The sequence below is a fragment of the Leucoraja erinacea genome, chromosome 3 (assembly GCF_028641065.1).
Source record: "Leucoraja erinacea ecotype New England chromosome 3, Leri_hhj_1, whole genome shotgun sequence".
Taxonomy (NCBI): domain Eukaryota; kingdom Metazoa; phylum Chordata; class Chondrichthyes; order Rajiformes; family Rajidae; genus Leucoraja; species Leucoraja erinaceus.
Genome location: NC_073379.1, coordinates 111,609,863 through 111,630,324, shown reverse-complemented (window position 1 = coordinate 111,630,324; position 20,462 = coordinate 111,609,863). Strand labels below are relative to the sequence as shown.

The window sequence follows — 20,462 nt, the reverse complement described above, 5'->3', positions numbered from 1 at the left end:
AAGCAGCTGTGCCAGTTATCCCCCTCACCGGCCATATCCACTTCACGGAAGGAAGGACAAAACTGGAGAAGGAGGACCATGGAACAGCGGGCAGCCAGCAGCAGCCAGCGGCACTTGGATCAACCGTAGTGGGATCAGCTGTGCCCGATGTCGGCCCCGCACCGGCCAGATCCATGTGACCGAGCGGTAGGCTAGACACAAATTAAACAAGGTAGTGGACTCAGAAGGGTCCGACTTTGCATAAAACCACCGGCAACCAGCGCCCGAGAGGGCTGGAGCGGGAAGAAGCGGTGTATGGAGCCTTGCTCCAACGTGATAACCCACAGCAGTACCTCTTTGAGGGCTGCACAATGCTTCTACCCCATCAGAGGGGAGCACTGTGGGTCAGTTCTGGGTTGACCTGCAAGAGGGGTCCGCAGAACAAAAGACAAGTGGGCAGGAGGTAAGCCCCACAGGGGTACCCCGTGCGGGACCCTAGAGATCTCTAACTCTATAAAAAAGAGTAGGCAGGACCCTGATGGGCCAGAGCCTGGTAATACAGCGTCCCATGATCCTAACACAGCAGGGACTCTGCTGGACATGGTGGCTGATTACTTTAGCCAAGTCAAACATGGGTAGACTTGGATCCAGGATGGCAATAGTATTACTATATGTCTGGCCACATACGCCAACAAGAAAAATTTACAAACACTGGCCAGACATCTGCCACCTGGCAACGGTGAGGCATTACAGGTGCCCAGTGTAAACCAATGCATTTGGCAGCATATGGACGAACATCAGGAACCAGGACCTCAAGATCCAGAGAACCTTCAAGGGATTGACGGAAGGCATCATAGCATACGCCCGCACCCTGGACTAAACGTAGGTAACCAAAGACCATCAAGACGCACTAGATCTGTTTAATAATATGCAATATGACCTGAACTACAAGTGGAAGGCGGCCATTCAGCCAGCACTAGGACCCCAAAAATGCTACCATTTGCAAACAAAGAACCGTGTGTGGACTAAGCCAAGACACTGGGGCTCATTAAGGCCAGCGCAAGGGCCTATTTTGGAGCATGATACCAGCCACAGGCAAGGCCATAAAAAATGTGGCTCATACCAGTAGCAGTGTCAGAAATCAATATAACCTGCAGGATCCGTTTTAGGGTATGGCCAGGGCGGCCACCCTGGAAGATGCGGAAGCCTAAACCTCCCACACAACCCCGAACAAGAAATATTAAACCAGAACCTTATTTTCTTCTGTTAAAATAGGGACCTACGAGGGTAGGGGAGGTTGCAACACTACAGTTATGTATGGTATATAATCACTACAGATTCATATAATCTCAGCAGTATTCAGGGTTATCTGATAGGGTTTTTTCTCATCCCAATAACCACAGTACATCATACACCAGAAGGGCATTTTGTCCTTACATATAAACCTAAAACAATCTAAAACCCACATGGTGCTACAAGATTTGTACACGAAAGATTGGATTGAACATATTTATTAAAATAAAATAGAGTAGGGTTGCAGGATTATCATTGATTTAACCCTAAACACATTTGTTCTAGATATTCATTTTAAGATGGATGCTCTTATTATTGATAAAGACTTGGTGTCAGTTGCGGGTTTCTATATGGCAGGCATTGACTCAATAGAGGAACTTTGGCAATATAGAGCTTACAAAAGGGGCAATCATTAGCCCCAATATTATGTACTAAAATTCGTAAACCAGCTTGGCATTGTTATGTAAATAAGCCATAGGGTGAGGTTTTCCCCCGTTCGGACCCATCAATGGGGTACTAGGGTAAATTCAACCACACTCGGCATCTGGAATTTTCAGAGTACCCGACTGACCTTCTCAATCATGGTTTTCAGTCTTACAGGGGATGGTGTTAGAACCATGTTCCCTATGAACATTGCCAAAAAATTGTTGATTTATCCAGTGACTGGAGACTCCATGCCATAACACTATGGATTTATTGATTTGTAGAGTCTAACAGACCCACTATACTGTCAGACAGGACGATATCTCATCTCATCTGCACTAAGACTGTCAACACGGAAGCAGTACCTTGGACACATCAAGAAATGGGGCATATACTACTTGGACAAACAATCTCGGCCAAAAAACATTCTGGCCGTATTGGGATTTTTAACAAGCCTCCATTAGGATAATCGATGGAGCTACAGTGCCATTAATAGTGCCACAAGTGCACTCTCCAATTACCTATCACAAGGATCGGAACGGCACGCGGTGGGAGCGCACCCCTGGTAAGCAAACCAGGTACTCCGAAATCTGGGACGTGGGTGTCGTTTTCTCAACATGCTGAGGAGCTGGTAGCTCATAACAGCGTTGTCACCTCAGTAACAGACCAGGAAGATGGTTATGCTCATGGTGTTATTTACCGCACAACAAGTCCAGCCATTAAGCAAACAGAGCCTGGACTACCTGATCATCTCACCGAGAAACTGGTGTTGTCATACAGGATTTAATAAAAGAAAACAGATCGGGTTCCTCGGGTCTAGGGTTTGATTTTATGGTACACCCATATGGCAAACGACTGTGTATAACAAGACACATCTAACAATACATAGCATATACTCGGAACATTCGAGGTCAGAGTATGGAGTTGTTTATCTCTTACAAGAAACTGCATGATAGGGTCACGACTCAAACTATATCAAGGTGGCTCAAAATGGCAGGAATAGACACTGATGTTCCAACTCTCATTCCACCAGGACTGCAGCAACATCCGCAGCAATATTGTACAGGTACCCACAGACCAAATCCCCAGAATGGCAGGAGGGTCATTTAAAAAAAGGGTTTTTCCACAGGTTGTATAATAAACCAGTTTATTTGGAGCCATCATTGTATTAAGAAAACATTTTAGGTTCAACAAAATAATTTGCCCGATAGGTTACAGGGTTATGATTCTCAAAAATTTTTAAAAAGTGTTATATTTTTTCGTTATACCACACAACTCTTTGTATAATTGTGTTTTAAAACTACTAATGATGCTCTCTCCCAATACCCAAGGCAGTTGTGAAGCATGGACTCGTTCCACGGCATGAGGTCACAGAGCTTTGAAATCTTCACGAAGTCACTCACGTGACTCCGAAGTAAAATAGTAAGATTAAACGAGAACTTACCAGTTTGAAGTTTGATCTGTATTTTATGAGGAGTTACGATGAGGGATTTCGTGCCCTCCGCTCCCACCCTCGTATGATCATATCAAAAACTGGTATCTCTTTGATAATCTTACTATGTTAGATCATTATAGGTTCCTGTGACCTCACACCGCTGCTTTGAAGTATGACACGCATGCGTGGAAGCGGGGTTCTTCACGAAATCCCTCATCGTAACTCCTCATAAAATACAGATCAAACTTCAAACTGGTAAGTTCTCGTTTAATCTTACTATTTTGGTTCAAGCCCTTCTTCAGACTGAGTCAGGGGAGAGGGAAAACAAGAGATATGGAAGAGATATGAACAACAGCAGTTTGTTTTTTTGTGCAAGACTCCAGCATCTGTGATCACTTGTGTCATCATTTATTACGATGATTATCAGTCAAAATATATACTGTTAGGATGCAAAGAATAGATTAGAGCACATCACGAAGACTGCAGTTATGTACACATTGTTAACCCTTTAATTCTTCTTCTCTTACCAGCGAACGGGTGTGGGGTAATTATCCTTAAACTGCCACAAATGAAACACAAGATACAAGATACAAGATAGATTTATTCATCACATATGCCAGATGGCACAGTGAAATGAAATTCCCATACAGCCATACAATAAAAAAAGGACACAACACACTATAGGGTTTGACACAAAACATCCCCACACAGCAGAATCAGAGTTTCCCACTATGTGAGAGACACTCTTCCTCCACTGTTCCCCGTGGTCAGGGCCTCCCCGTGCCCTCCGCAGTTGCCGCTACGGGCGGCCCGATGTTCAGGACCGCACGCCGGGGTGATACAAGTCCGACGTCGGGGCTGCGGGACGTCCTCAGCGGCGTGGACACAGAGTCGGCCCCCTCCTACCGGTGTCGGCGGCTTCCAAAGTCCGTAGGCCGTGCCGGGTGGAGACTGCTGCTGTAGACCCCCTGCAAGGCGCCCTAGGACTCCGTGTTGACGGTCAGCGCCGCCCGCGTTGGAATCTCTCCGCACCAGAGCTCCACGATGTTGGAGCAACGGCCCAACGCTCCAGAGCTCCAAACGGCGACCCAGGTAGGCATCGCCCGCTCCGCAGTGACTCCAGCGCTGCGCCGCCGCTGTAGCAGCCCTGGTCCGGTTCCCGGTCCCCGGCAGGAAAGGCCGCTCCGGTCCAGCTGGTAGGCCGCGAGGTGGGGGGCGAGGACGTGACTCGGAGAAATAGTCGCGTCCCCGCCAGGAAGAAACTTGGGAAACGATTTCCCCCTTCCCCTGCCCCCCTCCCCCACATAGAGAAGTTAAAGTTCCCCCCAACACAAGACTTTAGACTAATTAAAAATAATAAAAAAGATAGAAATAACAGACAGGCTGTACAGAGGCTGCTGCAGTGCAGCGCCCCTAGTGTACCCACATTCATGTACTTTTGTTTATTGAATCTTTCCTGTACTTTATTTGTGTGTGAATTATTGTGTGCTCTTCCCACCTTCTGAAATGATTTCCTGTCTTTCTCGAAAAATGTAAAATTTCTATTTTGGACAGCAATAGATACTGTTCACCCTCTAAATACCAAGTCTGTTATTGCTACTGCATTCCTAACTGGATTGCTAATGTTCTCCTCCCAACTTTGAGTCATCCCATCTTGTTGGCTGCCATTTGATGGTCCACCCATCAATTACCATTCTCTGGATAAGAGTCTAGTTTTTTCAGGTTGGAAGGTCATTTGCTCTGGTTGTTCCTGGCGTGTCTCCTTTCGCTCTACTCACCTTTTATCCTATACAGTGTGTACAGCCCATTCATAAACATCTCCAGGGTTAGGCTCATTCCTGCAAACCACTACAACAGCCACTTCACCTCACTGGGGAAACGTCCCATAATATTCTGCCAATCTTTGTTCATGTTCATAAAAGTACTGTACCCCCCACCCAACCCGCCCCTCCAAAAACAAGGATGTGTGCTGAGGTTTATTCCCGAGAAGCAATGGTGTGTGCGAGTTCTTCGTAAGGCCGGAGCCTTGATGTGGTAGTAGTCAAATTCATAGAATTATACAGCATGGAACAAGCCCTTCACCCCCATCTCATTCAACACTCATTCACCTGCATTTTGCCTATATCCCCCCAAATCTTTCTCATCCATGTACATGTCAAACTGGCTTGTTAATGTTGCAATTGCCTTGCCACTACTACTTAGTCTGCCAGCTTGTTCTACACACTCACAACCCTCTACAATTTGACCCTTAGATCCTCTTTAAATACTTTCCCTCTCACCTCAAACCCGTGCCCTCTATTTTTACCCCCCCCCCAGCCTGGAATAAAGTTTGTAACTATATACACTGTAAATCATATTTTTTATAAATCACTACAATGCTACTCCTCAGAGTCTCTTGCTCCAGGGTTAAACAGTTCCAGCCTGTTCAGTCTATTCTTATATAGTCCAGGCAATATTCCTACAAATAATTTCTGCACCTTCTCTAACTTAATCACATTCTTCCTATCACGTGGCATCCAGAACTGCACACGGTGCTCTAACTACAGCACAACCAATAATATATACAACTGCAACATGACCTCCCTACTCCTATACTCAATATGATGTGGATACAGAACTGGCTGGCAGACAGGAAGCAAAGAGTAGGAGTAAATGGGTCCTTTTCACAATGACAGGCAGCGACTAGTGGGGTACCGCAAGGCTCAGTGCTGGGACCCCAGCTATTTACAATATATATTAATGATTAGGACGAGGGAATTGAATGCAACATCTCAAAGTTTGCGGATGACACAAAGCTGGGGGGCAGTGTTAGCTGTGAGGAGGATGCAAGGTGACTTGGATAGGTTGAGTGAGTGGGCAAATGCATGGCAGATGCAGTATAATGTGGATAAATGTGAGGTTATCCACTTTGGTGCCAAGAACAGGAAAGTAGACTTTTACCTGAATGGTGGCCGATTAGGAAAAGGAGAGATGCAACGAGACCTGGGTGTTATGGTACACCAGTCATTGAAAGTAGGCATGCAGGTGCAGCAGGCAGTGAAGAAAGCCAATGGTATGTTAACATTCATAGCAAAAGGATTTGAGTATAGGAGCAGGGAGGTTCTACTGCAGTTGTACAGGGTCTTGGTGAGACCACACCTGGAGTATTGCGTACAGTTTTGGTCTCCAAATCTGAGGAAAGACATTCTTGCCATAGAGGGAGTACAGTGAAGGTTCACCAGACTGATTCCTGGGATGTCAGGACTTTCATATGAAGAAAGACAGGATAGACTCGGCTTGTACTCGCTAGAATTTAGGAGATTGAGGGGGGATCTTATAGAAACTTACAAAATTCTTGAAGGGGTTGGACTGGCTAGATGCAGGAAGATTGTTCCCGATGTTGGGGAAGTCCAGGACAAGGGGTCACAGTTTGAGGATAGAGGGGAAATCCTTTAGGACTGAGATGAGAAAAACATTTTTCACACAGAGAGTGGTGAAACTGTGGAACTCTCTGCCACAGAAGGTAGTTGAGGCCAGATCATTTGCTATATTTAAGAGGGAGTTAGATGTGGCCCTTGTGGCTAAAGGGATCAGGGGGTATGGAGAGAAGGCAAGTACAGGATACTGAGTTGGATGATCAGCCATGATCATATTGAATGGCGGTGCAGGCTCGAAGGGCCGAATGGCCTACTCCTGCACCTATGTTTCTATGTTTCTAATACCTCAGCCAATGAAGGCAATCATACCATACACCTCCTTTATTCCTCTGTCTATCTGTGTTGCCACTTTTAGGGAACTATGTACCTGAAAGTATTGCTTTTCAATAACACTCCACAGGTCCCTGCCATCCACTGTGTATGTCCTGCGCTGGTTCAACTTCCCATTTCAGATTTGTATTTGAGCATGCAACTTTGCAAAAAGTAAATCATTTCAAGACACAATGTGCCTGCATTGTTGCACCAGAATTTGGAAAGAAATTGATAATTTGTTTGCAGATTTTTAATACAGTGCCAGGGCAAAGTAAAATTGGTTTCCTGATCCCATTGAGAGCAAATGTGTTTCTAGACCCACATGTTCAGTCATATGAGTTTAGTTTAGTTTAGAGACACAGCCCTTTGGCCCATCAAGTCCGCACTGACCAGTGATCCCCGCACATTAACACTGTCCTATATACCCGTAGGTCAATTTTACACTTATACTAAGCCAATTAACCTACAAACCTGTACGTCTTTGGAGTGTGAGAGAAAACCGAAAATCTCGAAGAAAACCCACGTGGTCACGGGGAGAAGGTACAAAACAATCAACAATGTATCAGCATACATATAATTGGTCGCCCAATTATAGGAAGGATGTCAACAAAATAGAGAGAGTACAGAGGAGATTTACTAGAATGTTGCCTGGGTTTCAACAACTAAGTTACAGAGAAAGGTTGAATAAGTTAGGTCTTTATTCTCTGGAGCGCAGAAGGTTAAGGGGGGACTTGATAGAGGTCTTTAAAATGATGAGAGGGATAGACAGAGTTGATGTGGACAAGCTTTTCCCATTGAGAGTAGGGAAGATTCAAACAAGAGGACATGACTTCAGAATTAAGGGACAGAAGTTTAGGGGTAAGATGAGGGGGAACTTCTTTACTCAGAGAGTGGTAGCGGTGTGGAATGAGCTTCCAGTGGAAGTGGTGGCGGCAGGTTCGTTGGTATCATTTAAAAATAAATTGGATAGGCATATGGATGAGAAGGGAATGGAGGATTATGGTATGAGTGCAGGCAGGTGGGACTAAGGGAAAAAAGTTGTTCGGCACGGACATGTAGGGCCGAGATGGCCTGTTTCCGTGCTGTAATTGTTATATGGTTATACGGGTATATCAGATACAATGGAATATCAAAAGTCATACCACATGATATTTGACAACCTCGCTGTTGTTAAATGTATACACATTCTTATATACTCTTTAGCGCACAGTTCTCAAACAAACTATCAATATATATTTTTTTAATTCAAGATAACAGTAGATAATTACGTACAGATAAGAAATGATTAACACTCTTACTATCATCTTGTTGCTGCATCATTATTACAATGTGAATTTCCTATTAAAAAAGAAAAACATTAGCTTAGAAAAGAAGAATGAAAGATTTCCAAAAAATGAAGTAATGGGGCACATAATATAATGATATACAAGATGAAACTTATTAATGACATTTGATCTTTATAATGTTAAGATTTAGATATGAAATCTGATTTACAGTGTATATAGTTACAAACTTTATAAGGTTAAGATAAGCTTAAATATCACAGTGCATGTGTTGAAAATAATTAGAATTAAACCAAATGCAGTGGGACAACTTTGAAGTTGATTCGAAGGTTACGCTGAACTCTTAAGTTTTAAAAGGTGTGTTGAAAGCATTGGTGCAAATGACATTATGCTTCAGTTCATGATTTAAAAGCTTGAAAATGAGCAAAGCTGAAACTTAAAAGAAGTTGGGTGCAGTGATTTTTTTGCAGACTTGGCAGTTTCAGAATCTGCAAACATGGTTGAGGATATTTTGCCTGTTCCAAATGTGAGTGGAGGTGACAATGTGAATGGAATGGAGTACATTTACATGTCACAGGCACAGTGACTAGGCTTTTATACCCAGTGTACAATTCTTTGCTTTTATACCCAATGTACCGCGAGCCCTGTGTCTCCCTCAAGGGGATGCTACATTTCGTTGTCTCTGTACTGTAACTGACATGAGAAACATAGAAATTAGGTGCAGGAGTAGGCCATTCGGCCCTTCGAGCCTGCACCGCCATTCAATATGATCATGGCTGATCATCCAACTCAGTATCCCGTACCTGCCTTCTCTCCATACCCCCTGATCCCCTTAGCCACAAGGGCCACATCTAACTCCCTCTTAAATATAGCCAATGAACTGGCCTCAACTACCCTCTGTGGCAGAGAGTTCCAGAGATTCACCACTCTCTGTGTGAAAAAAGTTAGTCTCATCTCGGTTTTAAAAGATTTCCCCCTTATCCTTAAGCTGTGACCCCTTGTCCTGGACTTCCCCAACATCGGGAACAATCTTCCTGCATCTAGCCTGCCCAACCCCTTAAGAATTATGTAAGTTTCTATAAGATCCCCTCTCAATCTTCTAAATTCTAGAGAGAGTTACGTTCTAATAAACCCATCGTAAACCGAAAATATTGCAAGTCAAAAACGCATTTAATACATTGTGATCACGTGAGCGGAATGACGTGCGGCTCACTGCCGTTGCTGATCGTAAAGTCGAAATATCGTAAGTCGAAGCATCGTAAATCGGTAAACAAAAGTGGCCACCTACGGCGCTGACAGTAACATAGTATGCCGGCTCCTCCTTTTGTCCCCCCCCCCCCCCCCCCACAACGGCCCCCCATGCTGGGTCCTCCATTGTTCTTCCCCCTCTCTACGGCAGCCCCCCCACTCGCTCATCGACCGTCGACCACAGGTATTAGACAGGAAAATATATCTATTCAATTTCAGGCAAAGGTGCCACGGGAGTATGAGGGAGCTTCTTATATTTAGTGGTGGCATTCATTTCAAAGATATTCGCAAACTACAGTGCCCACCATAATGTTTAGGACAAAGACACATCATTTATTTATTTGCCAGTGTAATCCACAAATTGAGATTTGTAATAGAAAAAATCACACGTGGTTAAAGAGCACATTGTCAGATTTTAATAAAGGCCATTTTTATACATTGTGGTTTCACCATGTATAAAAATGTATACACATTTACACATTTTTATACATTGTGGTAGAAATTACAGCTATGTTTATACATAGTCCCCCCATTTCAGGGCACCATAATGTTTGGGACACAGCAATGTCATGTAAATGAAAGTAGTCATGTTTAGTGTTTTGTTGCATATCCTTTACATGCAATGACTGCATGAAGTCTGCGATTCATGGACATCACCAGTTGCTGGGTGTCTTCTCTGGTGATGCTCTGCCAGGCCTGTATTACAGCCGTCTTTAGCTTATGCTTGTTTTGGGGGCTAGTCCCCTTCAGTTTTCTCTTCAGCATAAAAAGGCATGCTGAATTGGGTTCAGATCAGATGATTGACTTGGCCACTCAAGAATTGACCATTTTTTAGCTTTGAAAAACTCCTTTGTTGCTTTAGCAGTATGTTTGGGATCATTGTCTTGCTGTAGAATGAACCACCGGCCAATGAGTTTTGAGGTATTTGTTTGAACTTGAGCAGATAGGATGTGTCTATACACTTCAGAATTCATTATGCTACTACCATCAGCAGTTGTATCATCAATGAAGATGTGAGCCAGTACCTTCAGCAGCCATCCATGCCCAGGGCATAACACCCCCACCACCGTGTTTCACAGATGAGGTGGTACGCTTTGGATCTTGGGCAGTTCCTTCTCTCCTCCATACTTTGCTCTTGTCATCACTCTGATACAAGTTAATCTTCATCTCATCTGTCCACAAGACCTTTTTCCAGAACTGTGGTTGCTCTTTTAAGTACTTCTTGGCAAACTGTAACCCGGCCATCCTATTTATGCGACTAACCAGTGGTTTGTATCTTGCAGTGTAGCCTCTGTATTTCTGTTCATGAAATCTTCTGCGGACAGTGGTCATTGACAAATCCATACCTGACTCCCGAAGAGTGGTTCTGATCTGTCGGAACAGGTGTTTGGGGATTTTTCTTTATTATAGAGACTTCTGTCATCAGCTGTGGAGGTCTTCCTTGGCCTGCCAGTCCCTTTGCGCTTAGTAAGCTCACCAGTGCTCTCTTTCTTCTTAATGATGTTTCAAAGAGTTGGTTTTGGTAAGCCTATCGTTTGGTCTCTAACAGTTTTATTCTTGTTTCTCAGTCTCATAATTGCTTCTTTGACTTTCATTGGCACAACACTGGTCCTTATACAGCAATAAAAGTTTCCAAAGGTGATGGAAAGACTGGAGGAAAGACTAGGTGCTGAGAGCTCTCTTAAGGGGCTGTCCCACTTGGGCGACCTAATTGGCGAGTTTAGAAGTGTTTAGGAGAGTTTGAAAAATGTCATGTTGAAGACTTCCTTCAACTATGTAGAAGACCTCCTTCGACCTCCTTGACTATGTTGAAGACCAGCTTCGACTAGCTACGATTAACTTCGGGAAAATTGGACAGCGAATAGTGGAGAGTGAAGATGACCTCCTTCGACCTCCCTTTGACAATGATGAAGATTATCTACGACTACCTTCGTCTACCCTCGGTTACCAACGACTAACATGCCGATCTACTACGACTAAACCTACAAGTAAAAAAAGGATCAATTTTTTCCATGGCGACCTTTTTTTTACTCGCGGGCATTTTTCAATATGTTGAAAAAAGCGCCACAACCTAGCTGAGGCCTGGAGTACACGGGGACTACTCTAGAGCACGATGGAGAGTTACAAAGACCTCCTACAACCTCGTGTCGACCATGCTGCGAGTACAAGTCGAGGGTAAACTCGCCAGAACTCACGGATTAGGTCGCCCAAGCGGGACAGCCCCTTTATACCTGCGTTAAGGAGGCAATTATTACGCACCTGAGCAATTACAAACACCTGGGAAGCCATATGTCCCAAACATTATGGTGCCCTGAAATGGGGGGGGACTATGTATAAACACAGCTGTAATTTCTACATGGTGAAACCAAAATGTATGAAAATACCCTTTAATAAAATCTGACAATGTGCACTTCAACCACATGTGATTTTTTTCTGTTACATACCTCAAATTGTGGAGTACAGAGGCAAATAAACAAATGATGGGTCTTTGTCCCAAACATTATGGAGAGCATTGTGTACAGTGGGAGCTCTGTTCGATCTCTTTTTCTTCAATATGTTTGATTGCTGTAAGTTCCTGGAAACACTCAGCTAATGAACCATTTTTCTTACTATAGATTTATGTTGGGTTGCATGCAAACTCTTCAATACCTTGTTGATTATCAGTATAAATCAACAATAACATGTAAAATAATGACATGTCGGCAATGAATAACAAGGTTGTCATTTACTCTGAGATTTTGTTAATTTAAATCACGAGGAGATTTACCCAAAAGGCTTACTTGTGTTATATGAGTCTCAAATAAGGTTACAGTCTTATATTTGCACACTGTCAACTGTTGATTTTATAAGCTGTTCTACAATTTCTGTGAATGGATACGAAGCTTCGATTAATTGGAGTGAAGATTAAATGGGGCGCAAATATTATATCATCATTCTGCAGTAATTACACAGCAACTTGTGGGAGCATTTTGTTGTCTCTGTACTGTACACTGACAATGACAATTAAAATTGAATCTGAATCTGAGAGTCTAGGACCAGTCGTAGCCCCAGAATTAATGGACTTTCCTTTAGGAAGGCGATGAGGAGGAATTTCTTAGGTCAGAAGGTGGTGAATCTGTGGAATACATTGCCACAGAAGGCTGTGGAGGCCAAGTCAGCAGATATTTTTAAAGTAGTGATAGATACATTCTTGATTAGTACAGGTTTAGGGGTTACGGGGAGAAGGCAGAGAGAATGGGGTTAAGAAGGAGAGATAGATCAGCCATGATTGAATGGCGAAGTAGACTTGATGGGCTAATTCTGCTCCTCTCACTTATGAACCATAGTTAGTTTAGTTTATTGTCACGTGTACCGAGGTACAGTGAAAAGCATTTGTTGCGTGCTAACCAGTCAGTAGAATGACAGTATGCCACCGATCCACTTACTATATATAGATACATGATAATGGAATAACGTTTAGTGCAAGATGAAGCTAGCAACGTCCGATCAAGGATAGTCCGACGATTACAAAAGAGGTAGATAGTATATCAGCACTGCTCTCTGGTTGTGGTAGGATGATTCAGTTGGCTGATAACAGCTGTGAAGAAACTGTCCCTGAATCTGATGGTGTGCGTTTGCACACTTCTATACCTTTTGCCTGAGGGAGAAGAGATTGTGGCCAGGGTGTGACTCGTCCTTGATTATGCTGCGGGCCTTGCTGTGGCAGGCTGAGGTATAAAGGGAGTCAATAGAACGGAGGTTGGTTTGTGTGATGGTCTGGGTTGTGTCCACAATTCACTGCAATTTCTTGCAGTCCACGATAGAGCTGTTCCCAAACCAAGCCGTAATGCATTCCGATAAAATGCCTTCTATGGTCCATCTGTAGACGTTGGTGAGAGATGTTGGGGACATGCCGAACTTCCTAAGACCATAGTGGAGTAGATAGATATGTTTGCTCAACTCAGTTTTTGCACTATTGTAAAGAGAGTCTCTTAATGTAACCTTGTCTTTGAAGCATGATCTCTTTGGATAGAAACATAGAAATTAGGTGCAGGAGTAGGCCATTCGGCCCTTCGAGCCTGCACCGCCATTCAATATGATCATGGCTGATCATCCAACTCAGTATCCCGTACCTGCCTTCTCTCCATACCCTCTGATCCCCTTGGCCACAAGGGCCACATCTAACTCCCTCTTAAATATAGCCAATGAACTGGCCTCAACTACCCTCTGTGGCAGAGAGTTCCAGAGATTCACCACTCTCTGTGTGAAAAAAGTTCTCCTCATCTCTGTTTTAAAGGATTTCCCCTTTATCCTTAAGCTGTGGCCCCTTGTCCTGGACTTCCCCAACATCGGGTAATCTTCCTGATAAAAGCCTGTCCATGGTCCTTAAGAATTTTGTAAGTTTCTATAAGATCCCCTCTCATTGGGGAAATTCTAGAGAGTATAAACCAAGTCTACCAGTCTTTCTTCATAAGACAGTCCTAACATCCCGGGTATCAGTCTGGTGAACCGTCTCTGCACTCCCTCTATGGCAATAATGTCCTTCCTCAGATTTGGAGACCAAAACTGCACGCAATACTCCAGGTGTGGTCTCACCAAGACCCTGTACAACTGCAGTAGAACCTCCCTGCTCCTATACTCAAATCCAGCCTGACACCATTTGTCTTCACCACAGATGATGATATCTGAAACTGGAGAAATAAAATCCATTTTGTTTAGTATTTGCAACCTTATATTAAAAAATTTGGCAAGATGCAGAATTATTTTCCAAAAATTAAGAAATTTCATAGTGGTGATCATGCAATATTTGAAATGTATTAGTTTTCAAATTTATATCCAAAATCCGGTGCTACAAGTAACCACTTTACTGCCTGGACTAAATGCAAAGTAGGCTTCTCATAGTTTTGTCAAAGATGTATCCTGTGTTTAGTTTAGTGATACAGTGCGGTAATCTGCCTCCCAGCCCATCAATCAGTGATCCTCGCACACTAACGCTATCCTACACACACTGGGACAATTTTCAATTAACATTATATTAATGTTAAGTGGCTTTCACTCTAACCGTGGTCGGGGCCCTTAACCCTCCGCAGTCGCCGCTACAGACGGCCCTGATGTACAGGCCCTCTCGCCGGGGTGATGGAGGTCGGGACGGATCGGAACACCCTGCGGTTTACAATTATACCAAGATAATTATTGTATTGTATATCTTTATTGTCATTTCCTGAGTATTCGCATACCCAGAGGAAACAAAAAAACGTTGCTCAACCAGTGTCCATTCAGTGTGCATGAAAAAATAAATAGAAATAAAAAATACATGTATCATGAACAAATTTAACACTCTACCAAACATTCAACAGGCGTTCCGACCGGCAGCGGCACAACAGTGGCTCTGCTGCAGTGTGGGGGTTTGTGCGCGATACTTGGCAGGGGGCAAAGTCCATTTAACAGTCTTATAGCCTGTGGGAAGAAGCTGAGGAGCATCCTGCTGGTTTTGCAGCTAATGCTCCTGTACCTCTTCCCAGATGGCAGGATGGAGAAAATGTCATGCGATGGGTGGTAAGGGTCTTTGATGATGGAGATGGCTCTGTTGATACATCTCTTCCTGTATATGTCCAGCAGGAAGGGGAGTGGAGCACCAATAATCCTGCTGGCGGTCTTCACAATCCTGTCTAGTTGGTGCCGTTCGTACGCCCGAACCAGAAGTGATGCCGTAGGTCGATGTGCTCTCGATTGTCCCCCTATAAAAAGTCCGTAGTCTGTGTAGTCGGCCAGCTCCTGCTTTACATGAGTCTTCGGAGAGGGTGAGTCGCTGCTGGGCTCTCTTGACCAGAGCTGTGGTGTTGGCCGTGGACGTCAGGTCATCAGACAGATGTAGCCCTAAGAACTTCATGCTGCTGACCCTTTCCACATCAGGTCCGTCGATGCAGGGAGGTGTATGGTGTTGTTTCCCCCCCCTCCTGAAGTCCACCCCCCCCCCTCCTTACACACACCCCAACAAAGAATGAGGTTGTGGGATTTGCATAACCTGTGAGCACAAAACCTCCATCCTGTACGCCGATTCATCATTGTCACTGATGAGACCCACCACTGTTGTGTCATCAGCGAACTTGTTGATGAAGTTGTTATTGAGTCTGGCAGTACAGTCGTGTGTCAGCAGACTAAACAGAAGGGGGCTTAGGACACAGCCTTGGGGTGAGCCAGTGCTCACGGCTATGGTTTTTGATGTCCTACTGCCCACCCTGACTGTCTGCTGCCGTTGCGACAGAAAGTTCAGGACCCAGTTGCATGTGCCAGCATCAACCCCCAATAGCTCCAACTTCTCCACCAGCTGCTGCGGAATGATTGTATTGAAAGCAGTTAAGTTACAATCTCGTACGTCTTTGGAGTGTGAGAGGGAACCGGAGAACCCGGAGAAAACCCACGCAGGCCATGTGGAGAACGTACAAACTCCATATAGACAAGGATCGGACCCGTGTCTCTGGCGCTGTAAAGCCGCAACTATCGCTATGCCGCAACTCATGTCTCAATTCTGTGAGAGAATTTTGTGACATTGGAATAGTTCCCCGTAATTGGGGTTCTGTGGTTTCTGTCAGCGTTCTGGTTAGCAGACTGCAAGTGGCAGTAACAAATTTCAGTGACTATATCAGTGCATCAGGCATGATCTTGGTTTGCTTTGAAGATTAAAAGCAGTCTTGTTTCAAATCAGTCAGCACAGTGCAAGCAGTTTGCCAGAACACAACAGTTACAGATACTGAAACTGATATATTAAGTATTAGGTAAAACAAAGACACAAGAAACTGCAGATGCTGCAATCTTGAACAAAACAGTGTTGGAGGCAACACAGAAAAGCTGGAGAAACTCAGCGGGTGCAGCAGCATCTATGGAGCGAAGGAAATAGGCAACGTTTCGGGCCGAAACCCTTCTTCAGACTGATCAGGGGTGGGGGTGGACCGAGAGGGAAGGGAAGAATTGATTCAGGAATAGGAATACTTTATTGTCACATGTAACTAGGCCTAGTGAGATTCTTTGCTTGTATACCCACTGTATACAAATAGCAGCCACCCATGGTGCTGACAACGTTACAAAGCACACTGGCTCCTCCTTTTGTTCTCTCCCCACCCCCACATCAGTCCCCCCCCCCCCATGCCAAGTCCTCCATTGTTCTTCCCCTCCCCCCTCACGGTGGTCCTCCACGATCTCATCAAGCGAGGCTTCGCCACCGCCCAGGCCCCATCGTCACGAGGCTTCACCGCTGCTGGGGCCTCACCACCATCGATGCCCCACTTCATTGCTCCATGGTGCCTACCCTGGCCCCAGCCGCGGGCTCTGTCAGCCGCTCCGCCGGCCCGGGCTTCTACTCGGCAATCCGGGCGCCTCATTAAAGGCCTCCAGCCGCATTCCCAGTCCCCAGTTCCCGTCGGGAAACCTTCTGGCCCCAGCTGCCCAGCTTTAGATAATCCTGAATTATACATTCAGAAAATGTTAACGTATGTAATAACATACAATAATCTTGAAAGATCAGTTGCTGTTTTATGTGTTATTTCTTGTAAATATTTCTAATTTTATATCTTGCACTTTTAATGGGAGTTCATCATGAGTTTGACTATATGATCAAGGGGAATGGATCTTAATAATAATAATAATAATAATAATAATAATAATATTCTTTTATTATAAACGAGATTTAGTATGCAGCTTCCAACCGATGTAAGAGAAAAGTAAAATAAATAAATAAGCCTTGTGACGTGACCATCCGAGGGAGACAGTCCAGGGGGGGTGGGGTTCACTCAGCAGGGCCATTTCAAAAGAGCCGATATAGCTCTTAAGGGAATGAAGCTAAGTTTCTGGGTCTGGAGGTTCACAATATAGAAGGCCTTGTATACGTCTGCCGGAAGGAATTTAGTGTCAATTGCTTCAAACAGCCCATTTAAATCGGCTATCTAGTGGGGTCATGTGACGGCGCTGGTTTATGTTGATGCTGATTAGGCCCAAATCCTGAGGCACCGTGTGTGGTAGATACTCCCTCTAACTTGCTGGTAGCCCCATTTGTGTCCCAAGGATCCTCTGTTTGCTCTGTGAGACGATCGCGCTGAAGAGCTAACTCCTCTCCACTTGCAGTGGTGTATAAAATCTTGAGGGGCATTGACATGGTGAATGCTCTCGTTTTGGCGGGGTTGGTGAATGAAGAACTAGTGTGTTTAGCCACAGGTAATGTTCGAGAAATTGGAATTGTGTTGTTATTTGCAGAGGGAGAGGGAGAAGAGGAGGGAAGAGACTGCAGCCCTAAGATCTTTGCCTCCACCACAGTGAGGAGGTGTTTGGAGGACTCACTGTGGTGGTGTTAATTTGTGTTTATTGTTGTTCTATTATTGTATGATTGTATGTGTGACTGCAGGCACGAAACTTCGTTCAGACCATAAGGTCTGAATGACAATAAAGGTATTCAATTCAATTCAATTCAATTCAATTCAATTCAATTCAATTCAAGAGGCAGCATAGAGCAACCATGCAGCTGCAACCTAACATCAGTGGTGGATAAGTTACTCAGTATTCTGAGGGACAGTGATCTACCAGCATTTTAGAGTGAGAGTTAAACAGCACGGAAACAGGCTCTTCAGCCCAACTCGTCTATGCGGATGAAGATGCCCCTCCAAGCCTGTCCCATTTGCCCACCACTGGCCTATATCCCCTTCATCTATATCATCCTGCCTTTCTGATCCTTGTCCTTTCCTATCCATTTTGATGGACAAAGACAGATTTGGGATAGTTAGCCTGAATTTGTGCATGGCATATCGTGTCTCACAATTCTTTTGGTGCTTTTTGAAGAAGCAACCAAGAGGATTGACAAAGGCTGAGTGGTGGATGTATGGACTTTAGCAAGGCCTTTAACAAGGTCCCACATGCTATGCTAGTCTCGAAAAGTAGATCACATGGGATCCAGAGTGTGCTAACGAACTGGATTCAAAATTAACTTGGTGGAAGGGATGTTTTTCTGCTTGTTGCATGTTATCTTATTCTGTATCTGTATTTTTATTTCTATATTGCACTGTACTACGGACTGACACTAAACTGCATTTCGTTGTACCCATACTCGTATTTGTGCAATGACATTAAAGTTGAATTGAATTGAATTGAATGTTGCATTTGGGAAGTCAAATCAGTGTAGGAGTTTCACTGTGGATGGTAGGCCCTTGGGGAGCCTTGCAGAGCAGGGGAATCTAAAAGTACAAGTACAGATTTCCATTAAAGCGGCATCACGAATAAACACGGTGGTGAAAAAGGTATTTAGCAAGCTGGGCTTCATCAGTCAGGGCACTAAGTACAGACGTTGTGCAAGGCGTTGGTGAGCCTGCACTTGGAGTATTGTGTAAGGCTTTGGCTACCCTGCAAAAAGAAAAGTGTCATTAATCTGAAAAGAGTGCAAATTCCTTTTACGAGTGTATTTCCAGAACTCGAGGGCTCGAATTATAGAGAGAGGTTAAGCAGGACTTCATTTCTTGGTGCAAAGGAGAGTGAAGAATAACATTGTGGATATAACAAGGGGCATTGACGATATAAATGGTCGTAGTCTTTTTTTCCCGAGAGGGGAATCAAAAAGTATTTGGCAAAGGTTAAAGGTGAAAAGGGAAAGGTTGAGCTGAGGGGCAACTTCTTCATACTTATTCTATGTGAGGCACACATAGAATAAGCTGCCAGCAAAGTGGTTGAGACAGGTACAATAAGAACATTAAAAAAAACATTGGGACAAGTACGAGCATCAGAAAGTTTTAGAGGGATATTTTAGAGGGATATTGGTCAAATGTGGGCATATGGGACTGGCTTAGTTGGATATCCTGTTCAGACGTGTTCTAGAGAACTCCATCTGCAGTCTCATACCAATTTGATTTATGTAGACACAAACTAGTGAAAAATAGACTTTTGTTGCTGGCAATGTTTTCTTTCTGTTGACTCAAATAACAAGAGAAACACATTTCTCTTGTTATTGAAAATGTATTTCTGGCATTAGCAGGTGTCTGACGAGTGTTCAAATAAATAAACGGAGGGGTCTTGTTTTCCTAAAGCAAGCATTTTGACACGAGTTTAAGACCCAAGATCCTATACCCAGTTACTGCCTAGAAAAATAGCTGGCAGCTGTGTTACCAACAGTGCGAAAACTCTATTAAACTAGACTTCAACCTCAAAGTTGTTTTTAAAAAATGAACTAATTCATGAAGTCTTGTCAAGAGTTTGCTTAGTTAGGCTCCTCGTTCTTATCTTTACAAGCATAAAATGATAATGTTACAGTATTGGATGTTGAGAGCTGGGATAGATCATTTGGACTATTTATCCATCGATTTGTTTATTTATTTATTTATTTATTTTGAACAGAATAAAAGAATAAAAAGCAAGTGTGAAACAGCATACAAAAACAAAACAAGAATATTTATAAAGTGTCATAAACAATAACCATAAATAAATGAAATCGTATGTGTCTGAAAAGGAGCAGGAAGAAGCCAAAGCTTATTAATTCCCACCCCTTATTCAACTGCTTATAATTATCTTATACACATTTAGCAGTTATATGTACACCATATGTACACCAGCAGCTATATGTACACCATATATACACCAGCCACTATATGTACCCCAAATTATTTACATTTATACTCTAATCAAATATTTACAAAGCCATACAAAAAAGAGAGAAAAAAATAAAAAATAAAATAAAAAACCCTCATATACTATACAGTATCTTAGTCATATATACAACCCATCACCCCATAATCACCCTCCCCAATACAATCAGTATAACAAATATCCCACTCACAATCACCTATCCCCATCCCAATATCCTTTTAAACAAGTGTTTTTGTACATCTTTTTAAACTGAATTATGTTTGTGCTAAGTTTTGTCTCCTGGTCCAGACCATTCCACAAATTCACCCCACAGATTGCTATGCACATACTTTTAAGAGTTGTTCTGACATTAAGTTTTTTTTTAATTATGTTCCCCTCTCTAATTATACCCACCCTGTCTTTCCATAAACAGTTTTTGTATATTTCCTGGAAGTAAGTTATTTCTTGCTTTGTACATAATTTGTGCAGTCTTAAATT

General features: G+C 43.5%; 1 protein-coding gene across 3 annotated transcripts in view; it reads left to right on the top strand.

Moving 5' to 3' along the window:
- The window catches only part of xrcc4 (X-ray repair complementing defective repair in Chinese hamster cells 4), a 417,291-nt gene that overhangs the window by 215,877 nt on the left and 180,952 nt on the right, over window positions 1-20,462 (top strand). The window lies entirely within an intron of this gene.